Below are 18,776 nucleotides of genomic sequence, written 5' to 3' on the forward strand. Positions count from 1 at the left end.
GACCAGGCTGACCTTGATCTCACAGAGATCCACTTGCCTCTGCCTCTTGAATGCTGGAATTAAAGGCATGCCAGGCTCTTTGTTATAACTTTTTAAAAATAAAAATAAAGTTTAACTAATTTTTAAAAAAAAATTATAACTTTTTTTTTTTTAAATGTGTATGTGTATGTATACGTATGCCTGCTTATCTGTATGTGCACCATGTGCACACAGGTTCCCCCAGAGACCAGAAGAAAGCGTCAGGAACAGTTATGAGCTGTCTGTTGTGGGTGCCGTGAACTGAATTCTGTGCTCTTAAACGCTGTTATCACTCCAGTCCCAGATAAATCTTTTTGAAACACAAAATCAGACTCAGACTAGAGAACCTGAATAAACAACATTCATTGCTCTGTGTCAATGAGCTAAAATGACAGATTACACTAGGTGATGATGGAAGCCTGAAGTTTGAAATCAAGTAAAATTGGATTCAGACATTTATTATTATAGAATGATATACAAATCTCTTAATCTCTCTGATTGTTGTTTTACAATGTGTAATAGTCTAATGAAAACATCATAAATTTTTTAGTATTCCAAAATTGTTAAAAAGTCTAATGACATGGTAAATGCACATTTGAAAACAGAGTGTGCCATGTACCACCATTGTCAAGTGCTTTCTGTCCACATCTGACCAACTCTATTTGAAGTGCGCTTGAGGATGGAAGTTTTGTCTCAATTGTTCCTGGTATTGGTGAAACCCTGTGAGTAACTACTCTTCTGGAATTCAAAGTAGATAAGGTGAGCCAGTATGTTCAGAAATTTAATACTACTGCATGAACACTGTGCTTGGTCCAATGTTAGGCTCAAAAAAGGAGATAGAAAGTACTGCAATAACTAAACTGATATAATTCTCAAATTAAAAATATGTAAGTATATTTTAGAATATAATTTTGCAATTCTATATGTCTACTATTATTTTTGAATTATTTACTGACAAAACTGTGCTACCAAGCTTCAACAATAATGTGAAATTTGTCACTGTTGCTGTAATGTGAGTTTGTCATTCACTCCCTTTCCAAATTCTCCAACCTGTACAAAGTTTTTTAATGTAATCATGTTATGTTTTAAAGAAAACAATGCTAAAAAATATTTTTAAATAAATTTTTTTAAAAAGAAGTTCTAATCTGTAGATCCTGGAAGGCCTGACATATGCAATTGTGTTATACACCAGTGGATGTCGCCCTTGGAACATGCAAACATGCTCTGACATGCTCAGGAGGCCTGCAGACAATCCACAGATGTTTGTTCCTCTCCCCAGAGGTGGATGAAAAGTGATGTTGGTCTCCAGATGACATTCATCTTCATGGAGCTTTGCTCGCTGCATTTTCATCCAAGAGTAGAAAGAGAAATTGTGGAAAGTTCTGCAAAGCTTTTATCTGTAGGAATGGTGTTCCTTGATTGAAAGAATCTGGAGAATGCCTCTCAGTGAATTAAAACCATTAAACAATGCTGCTTGGCTGTAATACTCGTTGCCTCCAGGGAAGAAAAGCAGGGGACTGAGACACAGGAACGGGAGGAAGTGATTTCGCCTCTCTATTTGTGGTTTGTAAGGTTTTTTGTTTGTTGTTTTTTTTTTGTTTGTTTGTTTGTTTGTTTTGTATTTTGTTAATAAATCGCTCATTCCAAAGGAAAGATTAACCTATTGTCTGGCAAAATCTTGATAGTGTACTTTCTTCCTTGAATTATCTTTCCTGCTGCTAACGAAATTTCTATTTTGAAACCGAAAACTTACAATACATTGCTTTTTATTCTTCACAATGGTCTCTCATTGCAACATGAATTCACGTTCATTTATTTGGGTATTTATTATTCATCTATGTGTAGAAGCTATAAAGTTGCCAATGAGCTCTCTCTGCTTGCAAGTGTCTACTGATGAAATCTATTCTCAGAGCAATGTGTCACTAGGTCTCAGAAAACTCAGGAGTCATCAGAATTTCTGACCAATCAATTCTACATCTAGAAATCATTTAAATGACAAAGATGTATTTTTTAAATTTATTTTTTATTGATTTTTTTGTGTGTATATTTCATGCAGAACATCCCAAGCAATCTTATTCATCTTTATACCCACATCCCAAATTGCACCCTCCTATAGCAACCCCCTCACTGGAGCCCATATACTCTTTCATCCCTGTTACTGTCCACTGTGTGGTCAGTGCTCCCAGCTGTTCCCCAGCCCAGTGCAAGTCCATCTGCTGAGTCTAGTCAGCCTATCTAGAGTCCTTTGTTTTAGGAAGATCAGCTCTTCCTCATCTAGGAGCAATCAGTTGCCAACATTCCTTTAGATCAGATCGGGGTCTGCTGTTCCTTTTCCCAGTTCTATGCTGGGTTGCTGTCTGGGAGTCCCTTGGGCCACCTTGGCCAACAACTCAAAGAAAGGTATCTCCTGTCTGGCATTGTTTCTTGTTTCGTATTTTAAGAACATATTAGTTAGAGCTACTTTATGCTGGAGGAGATAAGAAGGAAGAAAAAGGAAGCTTAGTGATTACTCCTTAGTGGAGCTGCAGTGGGGCTGAGTGGCAGCAGCGGATCAGGGAGGGGCAGTGTCCTCTTTAATACCAGTGCCTTTGGGCTGCTTTTGTGGTTTGTGCCCTCTACAAGGTTCCAGGCAGGAAAATGGCAGCAAGTGAGTCCTCCGGGAAAAGGGAGCAGATAAGTCAGTGTGGCACAGCAATGTTATACACAATGCAATACCCCTCAACATATTAGACTGTAAGCTGATGAAAGTCCCCTCCAGTTGACTCAAGGTTCATTTTGAAGCTAGAGTATTGTGAAGATGAAAGGGCAGCATCAAGACTGTTGAGATTATGTGGCTGCATTAAAGTCAGCTGATTAAATCCTGAACTACAGACAGAACTAGTGGATGAAATCAAGTCAGCCTCAGGGGTCTTTATAAAAGAAGTGAAGTGTTGATGCAAAGCTCAGTGCAAGTGAAGAGTGTTTGGAGTTTAAGGAAGGTAAAGAAGATTGTTAAAAGATTAGCCTTGGAACAGATAGTGAAGCACTTGAAATCTACCTCTTACAAAGGTAAGAAGATGAGCCAAGGTCATGATCCTCCTTAAGGTCCCTGTGTTCCTCCCAAGGCTGCCATGACAAGATACCATAAACTGGGTGTGCTATTTATTTATTTATTTATTTATTTATTATTTTATCTGTATGGGCCTTTTGCCTACATATATGTAAGTGCACCAGTGTCATGCAATGTCTATAGAGGCCAGAAGAGGGTGTTGGATCATCTGAAACTGGAATTACTGACCTTTGTTTGCCACCATGTGAGTGCTGGGCACTGAACCTGGGTCCTTTGGAAGGGCAGCCAATGCTCATAACGGCTGAGCCATCTCTTCAATCCAAACTGTGTGTCTTAAAGGTAGAAATGCATTCTCTCACGGCTCTGGAGGCTTGAAGTCCCAAATCATGGTGTGGACAAGACCATGCTTCCTCTGGAAACCCACATGGAAGACTCCACCCTTGTTACCTAGCTTCTTGTGTGACTATCAGTCCTGGATGTTTCTTGGCTAAGAGCAACATCACTCCACTTCTGCCTCAGTTGTCACTTGGCATTGTCCCTGCGTGTCGTTCAAGTCACATATTTTCCTTTTCTTATAATATCAGTCATGTTAGATTAGGACCTTCCCCAGTGACTTCATTTTAATTTATCTGCAAAGGTAGGATTTTTAAATAAGGTCACATCCATAAACCAAGGATTATGATTGCAACATATTTGTGTATGTGGGGGGGGATATATTTCAACCCATAACAATGCCTTCTTTCTTCTTTTCCTTTCTATTATGCAGTTCATTTTATAACCTATAATCTATAATCTATTTTTAATTTGATTTCATTAATTAGTTTGCTTTTTGGTTTTTTTGAGGCAGGGTCTCCCTGTAGCCCCAGCTGGCCTGGAGCTTGCCTATGTAGACCAGACTGGCCTCCATCTCACAAAGATCTGCCTGCCTCTGCCTTCTGAGAGCTGGGATTAAAGGCCTGTGCCACCACACCCAGCCCTATTTTTAATTTTTTAGAAGGTTTTTGTTACATTCTAACTATTTGTATTTATATCCCTAGATTTGTGCTGTTCTCAATTTTGGTATGAGAAACTTCTTGTAGCAGTGGGTAGTGGTTAATGAAGAGACTCATAACTGGTCAAAGTGTTGTGTATAAATAACTGTGACTGTACAGCTGTGGATGGGTCATCTATATCAACCACCCACCATTCAAGGCATAGGGAACTTCAAGGAATTGGGGATGAAAAGAATGTAAGGGCCAGCAGATGGTTAGAAGAGCTGTGAAATGCTAACTTCTAGACCTAACATGGCTGTTGTACACATGAACTTACAGAGGCTGTGGTTACCTGCACAAGACTGGCACATGAACAAGCCAGTCAAAATTCCAGCATGGATGGGGTAGGCGCCCTTGAGGCCCCATCCCTATTGGAGGAGCTACTGGAAGTTGATGGTTGTTGAGGAAGGAGAGTTAGTCTATTTGAGGATGTGGCCTCTGGTAGGTTGCTCATGCCCTCCATATACCCATGTGCATATGGGCCACATTAATACCAAAAAATAAAGTAAAAAGAGGTTATAAAGCTGGGAGGGAGATTAAGTGGGGATTTTAGTGGGTTCAGGAAAGAGGTAGTAGTAGATGGATATGCTCAATATACATTTCATAAATGCATGCAACTTTTGAAGAATAAAAATATTTTTAAAAATTGCATTTATTTACTTATTGTGTGTGTGTCTGTGTACTATGATGCACATGTAGAGGTTAGAGGACAACTTGTGGGAGTTGGTTCTCTCCTTTCACCATGTGGGTCCTGGGGACTGAACTCAGGTCATTAGACTTGGTGAGAAGTGACTTTACCCACTGTGCCATCTCGTCAGCCCTATAATCTGCTATAATCTGATTTTTATTCTGCTCTGTACTCTGTACATCTTTCCTACAGCTACCTCACCTACAATTCCTACCATTTCCAAACTTGTTCCTATATTCACTTTCTTTAATAATAATAATAGAAATGATTATTTTTCCATATTTAGAAGATCCAAGCTAAAATTTGAAATCGATGTGTGAAAATGAAACTGATTGGCATACAACTTAATGTGGGATTTGAACACTTGGTCTGACTTTCTGCATACCACTTGTCTTTCCCATACTTCAACTTCGTTGGTGTAAAATGAGCTCTATATGCTACAGCTTGAAAAAAAAAAATCAGTAATCTGTGTGCATAAGCTAGGGGAGCCAGTACTTCTGAAACAGAGGCCTCTGCTGAGGGCCAGAGACCAGGACAGCCTGAAACAAGTTCTACTGTTTGGCACACCAGGACCTGAATCTAAACCTTGATGCATCTTTATTTCTCTATTAGAGCAGATGCGTCACCAACTTTCCTCTCATGTTTCTGGCTCAGCCTTTCCAGTTTGTTCAAAACCAATGTCTGAAGCAACCTCCAAAGAATGGGGGACTGTAGAAGCCACAGTTTAATAGTCTATTAGGCCAACAGTCAAGTTCAGTTTCTGGGTCTGGTCATTGTTTCTACTGCATTTCAAAGGATGTCTATTTTTCATCTCAGTACCGTGTTGCCAAAGAGGTAGAAACAACGAAGTGTTATTCTAAAGAACACAGAAACAGCCCTACATCAAATGCATGCCTCTCTTTGATCCAGAGAGCCAGATGATAGTTATTCTGATGTCAAGACAGCAGTGACAAAAGGCCAGTGAGGCTGCAGAGTTTGAGCTGGATGTGTGTCAATTGAAGACAGATGCACGCGCCTGTCTGTCGAACTAGAAGATACGAAGGGTCAGCTTTGTTTGCTCAGAAACCAAATGTAGCACTTGGTTTAGAGGATTCAAGTTCCAAGGTGTAAGAAAGATTTAAGTCTCCATGTTTCCCCTTGGTCTAATGAATGTCTGCAAGGATTATTTTTTGTTCTTTCTTACTCTATTTCAAATGAGAGCTGGTTTATCTGTTAACCAGGAATAAAACTGCAATTTAAAATTTTTTATTTATTTTTATTGTATGTGTATGAGTATTTTGTCTGCATGTATGTACATACATCACGTTGTGCAATGCCTGCAGAAACCAGAAACAGGCATCCATTCCCCTGGAACTGGAGTTATAGACAGTTATTAGCTGCCGTGTGGGTGCTGGGAACCGAACCTGGGTCCTCTGAGGCATCTCTCCAGCTTGCAAACTAATTTTTAAAAAAGCAAGGTAGAATATGCTTAACTTGACAATGTCAATTTAGGGAAGGTTACACTGGCTTTAAATCTTACATAATATAGTGAAGGAATCTTACCTACCTATTTCAAAGGCATTCTGAATGCCACCAAGAGCTGTTCCCTTCTATAATATTTTGAAAATTGTTAGCAACTTTGGCCTTTGGCCAGGAATGAAAGTTTTTATGGAAACAACATCCTATGTATTCATTGGAGCAGGGACCGTATTGCCTTTCAGAAGCCAAGTTCAGGTTTGTGCCAAGAAGCAGTGGTTATGCAATCACCATTTCCAAAGGGACTCAAATCCTGAGCTAGGGAGAGCAGGTTTTCTGTGCCAGTCAGTTCATTTCTGGTCTCCTAGACCTCTTGATAAGTCTCCTATTATATTCTAATTTAGGAAGAATGAGATCAAAATCATCAGACTTTACCATCTAGGATAATCATAATCAATTATTTTGATTTATTGGAAAAAATGAACTGTGTCAAATCACAAACCAACCCAATCCTAAATTTCCTATAACATCCCTCAATTTGGGTTGATCTCATTGATTTCTGCCCTTCAGGATCTCTTAAAACAAATTCTATTTCATATTATTCTGGAAATAATGTCCAAAAATCCCTAAAACAATTTATAGAAATCATATTTTCTATGTGCTTTATTCTCTTGCCTGTAGCCATATGGAACTACTTGCTCACCCGTGAGCTCAGTTATTTTCTTAGAAAATGGCCCTTTCCATGACTCTTTTCTTCAGCCTGTCCCCCTTCCTCACCACTTGTGCACCAATGGACTATCCATTGCACTGTGGAGTATGAAGATTAAAACCCAGAGATAACTTGGTTTTATATCAAGACTCTAACACTATTCACATTAAGTTTGGGCAGATGACATCACTGTTTTTCTTCACTGTTTATTTGCTGTAAACCAGGGACAGATTGTGATAGCTATCTCAACGACACATCACAAACTAATACAGGTAATCTATGTAAAGCATGTGTCTGGCTCAGTATAGGTTAACTAATATTATTAGGATTTGGTTGCTAGCTTAGCTGCAATATTTCCCTGGAACACGTTAGTCCTAGTTTAGGGTCCCTCTGTGTGCCCTAATTATATCTGTTCTTTTCCTCATCCTGCGCTTATCATGTGGTGTTGACATTTGGGAAAGAAGGTTGCACTGACACGATCTAGGGAGAACTGATTTGTAGGTAGGTAATCCCATCACCATAGAGTAATTTACAGCTCATCACTTTCCTACTATTTCCTAAATTGACAATTCCATTCACTTAAATAATTCCTTTTAAATTCTCAAATCACTAACCCTTAAAAATATCACATAAAAATCTGTTTCAAAATGAGAAGATGTAAGCCATGCCTGTAGAACATTCTGTTCCTTCCCTACTGGTCTAAAGGAACTTCTTTCCCCACGCCAGTTCACTATAGTGGGTTGGAGAAGATGCGCCATGCTGGCATGTGGTGCCTTCTTTTCTAATTCTATATCAAATTTCTCTACACAGAAAGGACAGATGTCCTGTGGAGTTCATTATGATAGAATTCGATCTCTTCCTTATCCCCTTTCCCAGCTCAGTCACTGGTGGCAAATACTCAGCTGTATGCAACACTTTGACAAGCAGAGACATCTCACCATGATCTTTTACCATTGCTTCTAATATTATTGAGCATATTTTGGAACTGCCAAAGGATACACACAAAATATGTCATCAGTGATAATCTTTTGGTACAAGTAAGTCACTCTTTCTTTTGCCTTTGACCGGCTGGGAGGTGAAGGCTATGAGAGGTTGAACAGTGCCCAAGCATGCACAGGAACTACAGGAGAAATATGAGCACTCAGCACCCCGCCTCCTTCATCCTCTCATCTTTCTTCTTCCTCTTCTTCTTCTTCTTCTTCTTCTTCTTCTTCTTCTTCGTCTTCTTCTTCTTCTTCTTCTTCTTCTTCTTCGTCTTCTTCTTCTTCTTCTTCTTCTTCTTCTTCGTCTTCTTCTTCTTCTTCTTCTTCTTCTTCTTCGTCTTCTTCTTCTTCTTCTTCTTCTTCTTCTTCGTCTTCTTCTTCTTCTTCTTCTTCTTCTTCTTCTGCTTCTTCTTTTTGTGTGTGTGTGTGTGTATATGTGTGTGTGTGTGTGTGTGTGTGTGTGTGACACAGGGTCTTGTGTTTCCATGTATCTCAGCCTTGAACTTGCTGTGTGGCAGAGGATGTCCTTGAACTTCTGATCTTCCTGTGTCCACCTCCTAAACGCTGGCATTACAGGTACATGCCACTATACTGATTTATGTGGTGGTGGGGGTCGAACCCAGGGTCTTATGAGTGGTAGAAAAACAAATCAGCAACGGAGTCACACCCTTAGTCCTCAGCAACACTTCTGAAACTTTCAGATAGTGGGGAGTAAAATTTTATTCAGACCAAACATCTGAAAATTGACAGAATTTTTCATTTGCCATCCAGATGTTTCTAAGTACAGCCTCAATTTCTTTAATCTTTCTTTGTCTCCTTGACAACAAAATAGCTGACCCATTTAAGTAACCACTGCTCTTTCACTAAATTTCATTTGGTCCCTCTGTTCTCCCGAGCTCTTGCCATTCTATTTAATTACAATATCCTTAAAGAGCTCAGACACTATAGTGCGCATGTAAGGGAGAATGGAAGTGTTAAATGGCTATGTCAGAGCATGGTTGGAAGACAGCAGCTTTAATTCCATTAACATTAACTTTAGGCAGCTTTGATTTTAGAGTAAAAAATCCCATTGGAAAGCATTTCCTATCAAATTTTCAGTGTCTTTAAGTTAATATTCAATGCAGAAAGTTTTTTCCTTTGATCCAAAGTTAGATAAATCAAAGAAATTTTCCTTAAGGACCACGCCTGTGAGGTTATGTGAGCTCGTCCATGCATCTACCAAACAGTCCTTCAGCCACTCTGCCAAGTGCAGGATGTTCATTACCAACAAATGCACTGGGATGGACTTGGAGGAACCATGCAAACAGGTGACTGCCATGGGGTATTGTCACAGGCTAAGCAGTTTCCTGGAGAGATTCTTGCATTGGATCACAAACTTCTGATATTCAGAATATGACTATATTTGGAGGCAGGGCTTTAAGGAGATCATTAAGTTTAAAATGAGGCCATTAACTTTTTTCAACCTGACTGCTGTCCACAAAAGATGGGGGACTTTAGACCTGCAGGCACTCTAGACACCCACATGTTGTATTAATCAGGGTTCTCCACCACCCCTGTGTCTAATACCTGACATAAACAACTTGAAGGAGAAAGGATTTAACTTGGTTTACTGTTTTAGAGGTTTCAGTCCATGGTCACCTGGCTCCATTGTTTCCAGGCTGTGGTGAGGCAGAGCATCGTGGTAAAAGGGCATAGCAGAGTAAGGCTGCAGGGGACGGGGGGGGAGAAGGAACAAGAAAAAGAGAGAGAAAGAGAGCTTTTCAGTTAGGTTTCATCTTAATTTCTGTAGCCTAGCCGGGAGCAAGTTTTCAACATGTGACCCTTTGGGGGTCATTTCATATTCAAATATAATATGAACATAGTGCAAACCAAGGAGAGGCTCAGAAGAAAGCGTAAACCTTCATTGCATACTTCCAGCCTCTAGAACTATAAGAAAAATCCCATTTTTTAATCTAGCCAACCTGTACCACTTGTTATGACAGTATATAGTTCTTCATACATGGGCAAAGAAAGAGAATCTGATCTGTTTTGGTTAGTAAATAAGATTTCAAGAAAAGAAAATAACTAAACGTTAAAGAATATTTTTAGAAACAGCATGTATAATAGGGGTATTTTCTGTCAGGATTTTAACATAGCAGAACACATGTTGAATGACAATCCAATAATGTGTGCATTTACAACTTTTGTAATGGTGTTAGCTATCAACAGCTAAAACAAAAATAACTAGAATAACAGTTTACAATCTTTTAGAAGCAATGTCCACCTTTGTTTTTAACTGACATCACATGCATAGCTTCAATACATAAAACAAAGCCATACCATTCCCATTGAATAGATCTTGGGGTCCACTGCACATCCACTTAACTATCTCCTAATGTAATTCATGAGGGCTATTGGGATGCTCTAACGTTTTCAGGAAAGTTAATGAGATAACATAGGGCAGGAATTTCTCCATGTCAATGATGGAACTAAAGACAGTTACTGAACCCTCTTAACATAGGATGGATTAGCTTGCATATCAGAAGTGACATTTTCAAGGATGCCTGGCCACATAGTAGGACAGTAGGAACTTAATCTACAGAAAAGACAGAGCAAAGAAACGAAATCAGGACTGGAATCACTGATCTTTTGATCTAGGATTTCAATAAAACCCTTACATTGTCTTATGTTGCACTAGAGTATGTTCCTAGAAGCAGGAGTTTTGAGCAGTGCATGAAACAAGTAAGTGGCATGGCAATTATAGTTGGGGAAACCTGGTAAGATGATTAAGAATGGTTAAAGGGGGTGATGAGAAAATGGATTGGGCTGTGTATTATCCTGGAGATCCTAAGTGTATAGATTTCTGAAAGAGGGTATGAGCTGTTGAGTAAAAAACAAAATAGTAGAGACCTTCAAACTTGGTACTGATGACTTTTTATATCAGCTACAAAGCAGCTATTTCTTTACATTATGAACCTTGACTTCTTCCTCTCCTCTGGTTGTCTAGTTTTGTTTCTTTTTCATGCTAAAACTCCTTGTAAGCTTTGGTTATGTGTACATGTGACATTTAAATTTGATTGCCCCATGACTAACTGGGTCGTTGGTACATCCTATTTACTCTTTTACTTGGCTCTCTCATATTTGTTGATTCCTAAGAGATCTCACCTCTTCTCACCTGGATTCGCCCTTGATGAGAGGGCGTTGAGGATACGATGGTCAAGTACAAAGACGTTAATGGATGAGTACTAAGCAGTGCATTCAGTGGAGTGCAAAGAAGAGTTAAGACTGTCTGTGTCTACCTGGCATGGTCTCTTATGCTTTGAGATTTCTCATCTTAGAGTTATAATCTCTCTTTCTTGGTGAGGATTTTGATCTTACCCAAGGTCTACAAAGAAGTTATGCCAGTTCACAGTAAGTCTATATCAATTATTGTGGCAAGACACTCAACTAGCAATAAAGAACATGCGTTTGTCTTAACTTCTTAAAGTTCCCTCCAGAAATGTATTGAGTGAAAAATAGTTCATTGAAGATGTGAGTTGCTGGATTAATGTAATCTTTATATCCATACAAGCACTGCTATAGGTCCCAAAGCAGACGGGCAAACCTGATGGAAGATGAGTATATTATTGGGTTGCAGGCTGATGCAAAAAGGAAGGACTGACAAAGTGGGAAGCAAGTGAATGCAACTAAGGGGGTGAAGGCCAGCAGGAGGGCTGAGGTGATAGAAACCGGGTTTGAAGAGCTCATCCAGACAGAATCCACTGAAGAGCTTCCAGATTCCCAGGCTGTTCCTTTGAGAATAGAAAATTTGAAACAGAGCCTTGGCAGAGCTTGGTGACTGGAAAACTACAACCACTCTGAGCAGTAACATGTTCTACTGCTGCTCCAGCTTGGCAGGGGCTCAGCGGAGAGGTGATCACATTCTGAAAACTTGGCTGAAGCTCTCCCAAGGACTCCTGGAACAAAGCAGTTAATCAGCAGGCTGGTCATTGAGGGGCACTTGACATTTTTTGAAAATGTGTTTTAGATACCTGAGCAAGTCTGCTGATACATTTTTCAGTTTCCCTACAGAGTTGGTGCAGCCTGTGGCCATGGACCATGTCAGGCACTGCCTATACACATGGAAACACTTTGCCTGGGAACCTGAGCCTGATGGCTGGTCTCTATTTCAACATCTGACTCAGAGATGGAAGAGCCTGGAAACATCAGGACATTGTGAACTGTGAGCTTCCTAATCAGACACCTCAGGAGCCCACCAACCAATAGAACAAGATCAGAAAGATTGTGTAAACCCAATTAGTGTTCAAGCATGGGTCCCTACAGGCTCAGTTGGGCCGCCTTCCTTAATAGGTCAATTAAAGAAAAAGTTAATAGTGAAAAGCAGAAAAAATATTTTTCAATATGGCTACAATGGAAAGAGAAACAAAGAGGTTCACTGCACCCCACCCCTGTGTTCCTCCTCGGGGTTCTGACATGAGGTTTAGGTTTCAGGAGAAGGCCCATCTTTATTCCTAGTGGCTCCTGCAAGGTGATCTGACAAGTTGTCAGAACTGTGTGAACTATTCTTCTGGGAGACAAGTCCTCCCTTTGGTGGGAATGAAAGTTCAGCCTTTCCCTTCTTTCATCACAAGGCTCCTGGGGAAATTTCAACTTCTTGGGAATTCAATGTCTCAACAGTTTAATAGTCAAACGAGTGTCAGCATCAAGGAAACAGAGACCCAGCTCCATGCTGTCTCCCTCAGAAGCCCAAGGAATGACCTTAATTCTTTAGGGACCCTGATTCATGCCAAACTAGGATTCCTGGCTTTGACACAGAAAAGCCAGTATGAACCATAGTTGGAGATTTTATTAAAGCTATTAAGTGAACATTCAAGAAAATCACATCTGACAGCATAGATGTGAGTTGCTCTAAAAGGTAGCTTATCTCAAGGGTTTTAGTGGTGACTGTATATAGGATTTGGAGATTTTTTCGGAATTTCATTGCTCAACTTGTTTCTGAGGACCCCATCCTTCCTCTACCTCTGTTCTCCTGTTCAATACTTGAGATTACAGATTGGATTACAGGCTGGCTCTGGAGATGCCTTGGATAGGATTACATTCTAATAAGATAAAGACCAGGAGCCACTAGAATCATACAAAATATTTAGGACATGATTCTCACTGAGAACCATGAGGTTTTGGTGAAATTCCTAGAAAATTGTAGGTTTATAGCTGAGAAGGAGAAGGCCTTAAATAGTTGTTTATTGTGCTGGAATTCTGATTTCACTGCTGGTGAGAGCCTTCAACCAGACTCCAGGATGAGGGGCTCCTTTTCCTTCTCATGTCCCTATAATTTTTCTGTCTTTATATCCTGCCTCAGAAGGGCACAAGTACCATTTTATAATATCTTTATTCCTGCCAGGACAGTTACAACTCAGTGCATAATGGCAGCCACCAGAGTCAGAAAGTCATGTGGCAGTGGAACTTTCTGTTTGTCCCATTGTTCCTGTAGAATGTCTGGAAAGAAAACAAATAATTGTGTGGCTGGAACATTGTTATCTTCCAGAGCATTCTTAGGAGGGCTAGAATACAGGGTTTTACCTTGGAGCAGGAGACAAAGAAAACCAAAATGATGCTCAGAAAATTGGATGCACATAGGCTGGATGCACATAGGAACAATGAATTCAACGTCTCACCCCACAGCATATAAAAAAGTAAAGCACAAAATAAACTCAAGTATAAGAATAGAAATTCTAAACCTTTTAGAAGAAAGCATAGGAGAAAATCTTTGTGACCTTGGGTTAGACAAAGACTACTTAGTTACAATACCACATGTACAATTAAAGAGAAAAAAGATAAATTGGCATTTAAATGAAAACTTCTGCACTTCAAAACACACCATAAAAAATGAAAGGATGGGGCTGAAGAGATGGCTCAGCGGTTAAGAGCACTGGCTGTTCTTGCAGAGGACCTGGGTTCAATTCCAAACACCCACATGGAAGCTAACCACTGACCCTAACTTCAGTTCCAAGGAATCCACCACTTTCTTCTGACCTCCTTGGGCATTACATGACACAGATGCACTTACACAATGTAAGCAATACACACACACACACATACACATAAAATTAAAATACAAATAAAATTTAAAAAAGAAAATAAAAAGATAATCAACAGACTGGGAAAACATTTTTAAATTAGATACCCAGTAACAGACTTATATAGAGAGAATATAAAGAAGTCTTACAACACAGAAACAAGAAGACAATTAAATTCAAAACTGGCAAATTCTTTAAATAAGCATCTCACTAAAGAAAACACCTAAAGTAGAAAAAATCTAAATGAAAAGATGCTTAGCATCATTATTCAATAGGAAAATGCAAATTAAAATGAGATATACTCAAATAGCATACACAGAGAAACCAGACACAAAGAGAAACATAGAGAAACCAGGGTCCTCATGTGTGATTGAGATAAGCAGAAAGTAAAAGGTGTAGTCACTTTGAAAAGATGTTGAGCAATTTCTTTTAAGTTCAGTAATACATTTATCAAAGGAGGCATTAATTTTACTCCTATGCAAGAGAAATGAAACATTTCTATACAAAAATTACACAGAATGCTTATAGGTGAATTATTCAAAATAGTCAAGAGTTGGGAATGACTCAAATTTCCTTCAAGTGAAGAATAAATAAATAAAAATGACATGGTACAAAATGAACCACTATACAGCAACAAAAAGGAGTGATACAATGATGGTGTGGATGGATTGCAAGAACATTTGCTAAATGGAAAGAGTTAGATACACTAGTTATATGATTCCACTTAGACAAAACATCCAGAAAGGGAGAGTGTCTAAAGAGCCAGAAAGTGGTTGTCAGAGGTTAGAGGTGAAAGTGGCGAACGACTACAAATGGCTCTTTCTGGAGTGATGGGAAACATTCCCCAACTATGTCATGTTGATGATTAAACTCTGTAACTTCTAATCATTATTATCCTTAAAATGAGTAAAGTGTAAGTTTTAAAAATAAAAAACCCAAAGAAAGATGTTAAAAGGAAAGGAGTTTTCAAAAGGGCAAATGACTAAATTTTGGAACTTTTAACTTTAATGTGTTTTAAAATTCATTACTCATGTCTTTGTTTTGTTTCTTTCTTCCTCTGCCTAGAATCCATCATGTCCTTCTTCAGCGACCACTGTCAGTGGGTTCCTTCAACTAACTTGCTGTCCTGGTAGCTTTCATCATGTCACTTTACTTACTCCTTCAAACCTGAAGCATGTCCAGCAACCTGAAGCATGTCTACCCTTCTATTTCAATAGCTGGCGTGGAGTTACACGTAACAGCATCAGCAAATACGCAAGTAGTCTGACCTCTACCAAGCTCTTGGTAACATTTGCCAATTTTCACATGGATGTTTCTGATGTCTCTTTCTGATGATTTTTGCAGAAGGAAAACTAGACCAGGTAAAGTGTGAGCTGCCATTACAAGGAAGACTGGATAGGAACAACAGAAGTGCTGGAAATAAGCATCACAAAAGGTAGCTACAATCCAGCTACAAGGAAATAACAACTTATGTTTAGTGACAGGAAAGACAGCTGTAGTTAACCTTGTCACAGCTAGGATGCCTCAGGTCTTGAGATTTTTCAGATAAACAATCACTTAAGTTGTCACTTTTCTTTCAATTTTAGTTGACCTAATTATGATTTTAAAACCTCAACCTCCTGCATAAAAAATAGCAAGCTAAGTTTTAAAATAATTTTTATTAATATTTGAGAATTTCAAACATGCATACAATGTATTTTGATCATATTCATCCCCCTCCCAGCACCCCTCACCCTAACTCTTCCTGGATCTACCCTTCTCCCTAGTCCTTTCCCTCCCAACGCATGTCCGCATGTCCTAATAGCCATCAACTGTCAATAGCTCTTCGGCTAGGGTTGGGGACTCTTGAGTCCCTCCCTCCTCCATGTTAGAGTGTTGACTAGCTTGATTGTGTGCATGTCATGTGCAGGCCACCACAGCTGCTGTGAGTTCTTAAGAGGAGCAATCGGTCCCGTTATGTCTAGAAGACACTGTTTCACCCCAGCAGTCCCTGACTTAGGGCTCTTACAATCTTTCCGCCTCCTCTTCCTCAGTGTTCACAGGGCCTTGAGGGAAAGGGATGTGATATAGATGTCTCGTTTATGGAGGAACACTCCACACCCTTATTCTCTGCGCTTTGACCAGTTGTGAGTTTCTCTGAAGCTTTCTCTGACAAGGACTGAGAGCTGCACTAATCTGTAGGTACAAAGACATGTATTTAGACACATTTTGATAAGTTTGATACTAGTCCGTTTGGCAAAGTAATAGTAGTAGGTTCACTCCTAGTGCCTATGAGCTTCTCAGCCACAGATTCTTGGCCATATTTACAATACCATGCATGTGTTTCCTCCATAATATTTGTGCCACAATTGCACCCATGGGCACATCTTGCCAGGCTGATTGCTATTGTAGCTCCCAGGGTTCAGAGCTGCCTAAGTCTGTTGATGACTTCTCCTCCAGTGGCCTGCATAGTGCCTCCTGGTACTGTGAAAGCTGTCCAGCAGGGAAGAAGTTTCCAGTCAGTGCCAGTTTGATTTCTCCACATCCTGTGATCAAAGTGTATAGTGTCTTCAGCAATAGGGTCTTATTAATAAGTTCTAGTGGGCAACCAAGAACAGTAACAATAATTTGTATCGTTTGGGGGATCTCCAGGGCATATCTGACAACTTGAGGGGAGCTTTTCCATACCTGATATTGGGTTTTTTATCTGGCAATCCATGGCTTCTGGGAGGAACATTATTTATTTATTTATGTATATGTGTGTAAAATATGCAATTTAAATGTATTTATTTTTATTTTATGTGTATGAGTGTTATGCTTACATGTATGTAAGTGCACATGTGTCGTGTAGTGCCTGTGAAGGACAGAGGAGGGTGTTGGATCCGCTGGAACTGGAACTGGAGTTAGGACCATTTTTAGCTGCCATGTGGGTACTGGGATTCAAATAGGGGACTTCTGAAAACATAGCCAGTGCTTTTAACCTCTAAGCCATCTCTCCAGTCACCCAAAATATAAAATTTATAAAATTGTAGGTTTCTATAAGGTTTTTTCCCAAACATCTTTAGTGTTAGATGCCCCATCCCAGCCCCCTCTTCTTTTCTAGAGAGCTACATTTAATTAGTAACATTAAATCTCATTCTTTCAGAGTCTTCAGAGAAGGCTAGCTAGGGTTAATGGGATGCCACACCAGATGCCCCACCAAGGATACTCATATCTGAATCCCAGTGGATAATTTTCATGAATGAATATCTTTACAAGAGCAAAAATCATGATACCAAGGCCTCACTTCAATGAAAGACTTGAAGGTACTTTACCAAGCACCAGTGTGGGAAGTTACAGTTCACACTCAGAGTAATTATAATGCTTGGATGTAAGCAGATTTCTGAAGAGCCTGAGAACAGAATCTTATCCAGAAAAATGACCAGTGTTACTGTTTTGTAGTCACAAAGATGAGGATTCCAATTCTAGTTCTGCACTGCCTGCTACTGATACTCTGAGTCTCCCAGAAGAGACACATACCATATGTGGCAGAAGATGAAGGATTCAGTGGCAAATAGAACAGCTGTTGGGGAGGTTCCACACTAATAGGGGAACTAACAGCGACAACGCCATCATTTTCCAGTTAGGTGGCTCTACAGCAAGTTCAAGCTCCTAGAGCCTCTGCTTCCTTCTCTATGAAAAAGGGGCTAAGATTTTTTAGTTCATGATGCTGTGCCCATCCCATTAGTCACTGGTCACTCTAAACTGGCCATATCCCACAACCTGAAGCAATCAGGCCACACTCTCATGAAGCACTCCCCCCTCCTCTCTCTGTCTCTGTTTGTCTCTCTGTCTCTGTCTCTGTCTCTCTGTCTCTCTCTGTGTCTCTGTCTCTGTCTCTGTCTCTCTCTCTCTTTCTCTCTCTCTCTCTGGGAAAGTGAGTTAAGAAGGCTTCTGTGCTTTGGTTTTACAACCCCTAATTTATGGTCCTGTCCAGTACGTACCTTTCCATGCTCCTTGTCACATAGGCTATAGTGAAATAAATCACAGCATGTAGAACTTCTTATCACCCCTAAAGGATAAAGTCAGATACTTTCCTTTGTTTGGGGTTATTTCTCACAGTTCAATTCTTACTTCAAACTATTCCTTTTCATGAAGTTTCTCTCCACATTTTAAAGGGAAACTCAGGTCCCTGAAAGTCCCATCATGTTGTCTTTGATACAGTGTAGTGCACCTTTTTAAAGCTTTTTCGCCTCAAGGCCTAATCATAGCTCTCCATGAGTTCTTTTAAGAAAGAAGTCTATTAACAGCAACAGTATGATGGGGGTCTGAAGCAAAGTTTCAGCACCCACAAAGAAAACAAAGCAAAGCATCCTCATTTAAGGTCCCTTAGGAGGAAGTAGATAGGGTGCTGGCCATAAGGATGTGGAACAATGGATCTGATTAATATGCAGTCTGTGGAACTTGACATGGAGGCTGGATGGGGTTGGTTAATATGTGGCCTGTGAGACATGACAGCACTTAGGTGGCTCACAACCCCCAGATGGCAGGGAGGCTGGGTGTGTTTTTGTTAGCCTTCTCTGTTCAGGGCCTAGTTAGCCTGGAGTCCTGTTTCCCTGTCCATGTGATGTGACAGTTGGTGCTGTCTGGGATGAATAGATGCTGTTTCACATCTCCCCAGGAAAAGTTAAAGCAACACTTTTGCTTTTGATTTCTACAAATTATCGTTCTGATTTTCAGAGACAAGGAGAATTTCTGGGAATAGAGCTACGGAGAATCTTAGCAGAGATTTCAGGGAAGGCCATTACAGATTATTTAGACAAAGGAGA

Source organism: Nannospalax galili, unplaced genomic scaffold (genome assembly GCF_000622305.1).
Source record: "Nannospalax galili isolate Female #2095 unplaced genomic scaffold, S.galili_v1.0 scaffold227, whole genome shotgun sequence".
Taxonomy (NCBI): domain Eukaryota; kingdom Metazoa; phylum Chordata; class Mammalia; order Rodentia; family Spalacidae; genus Nannospalax; species Nannospalax galili.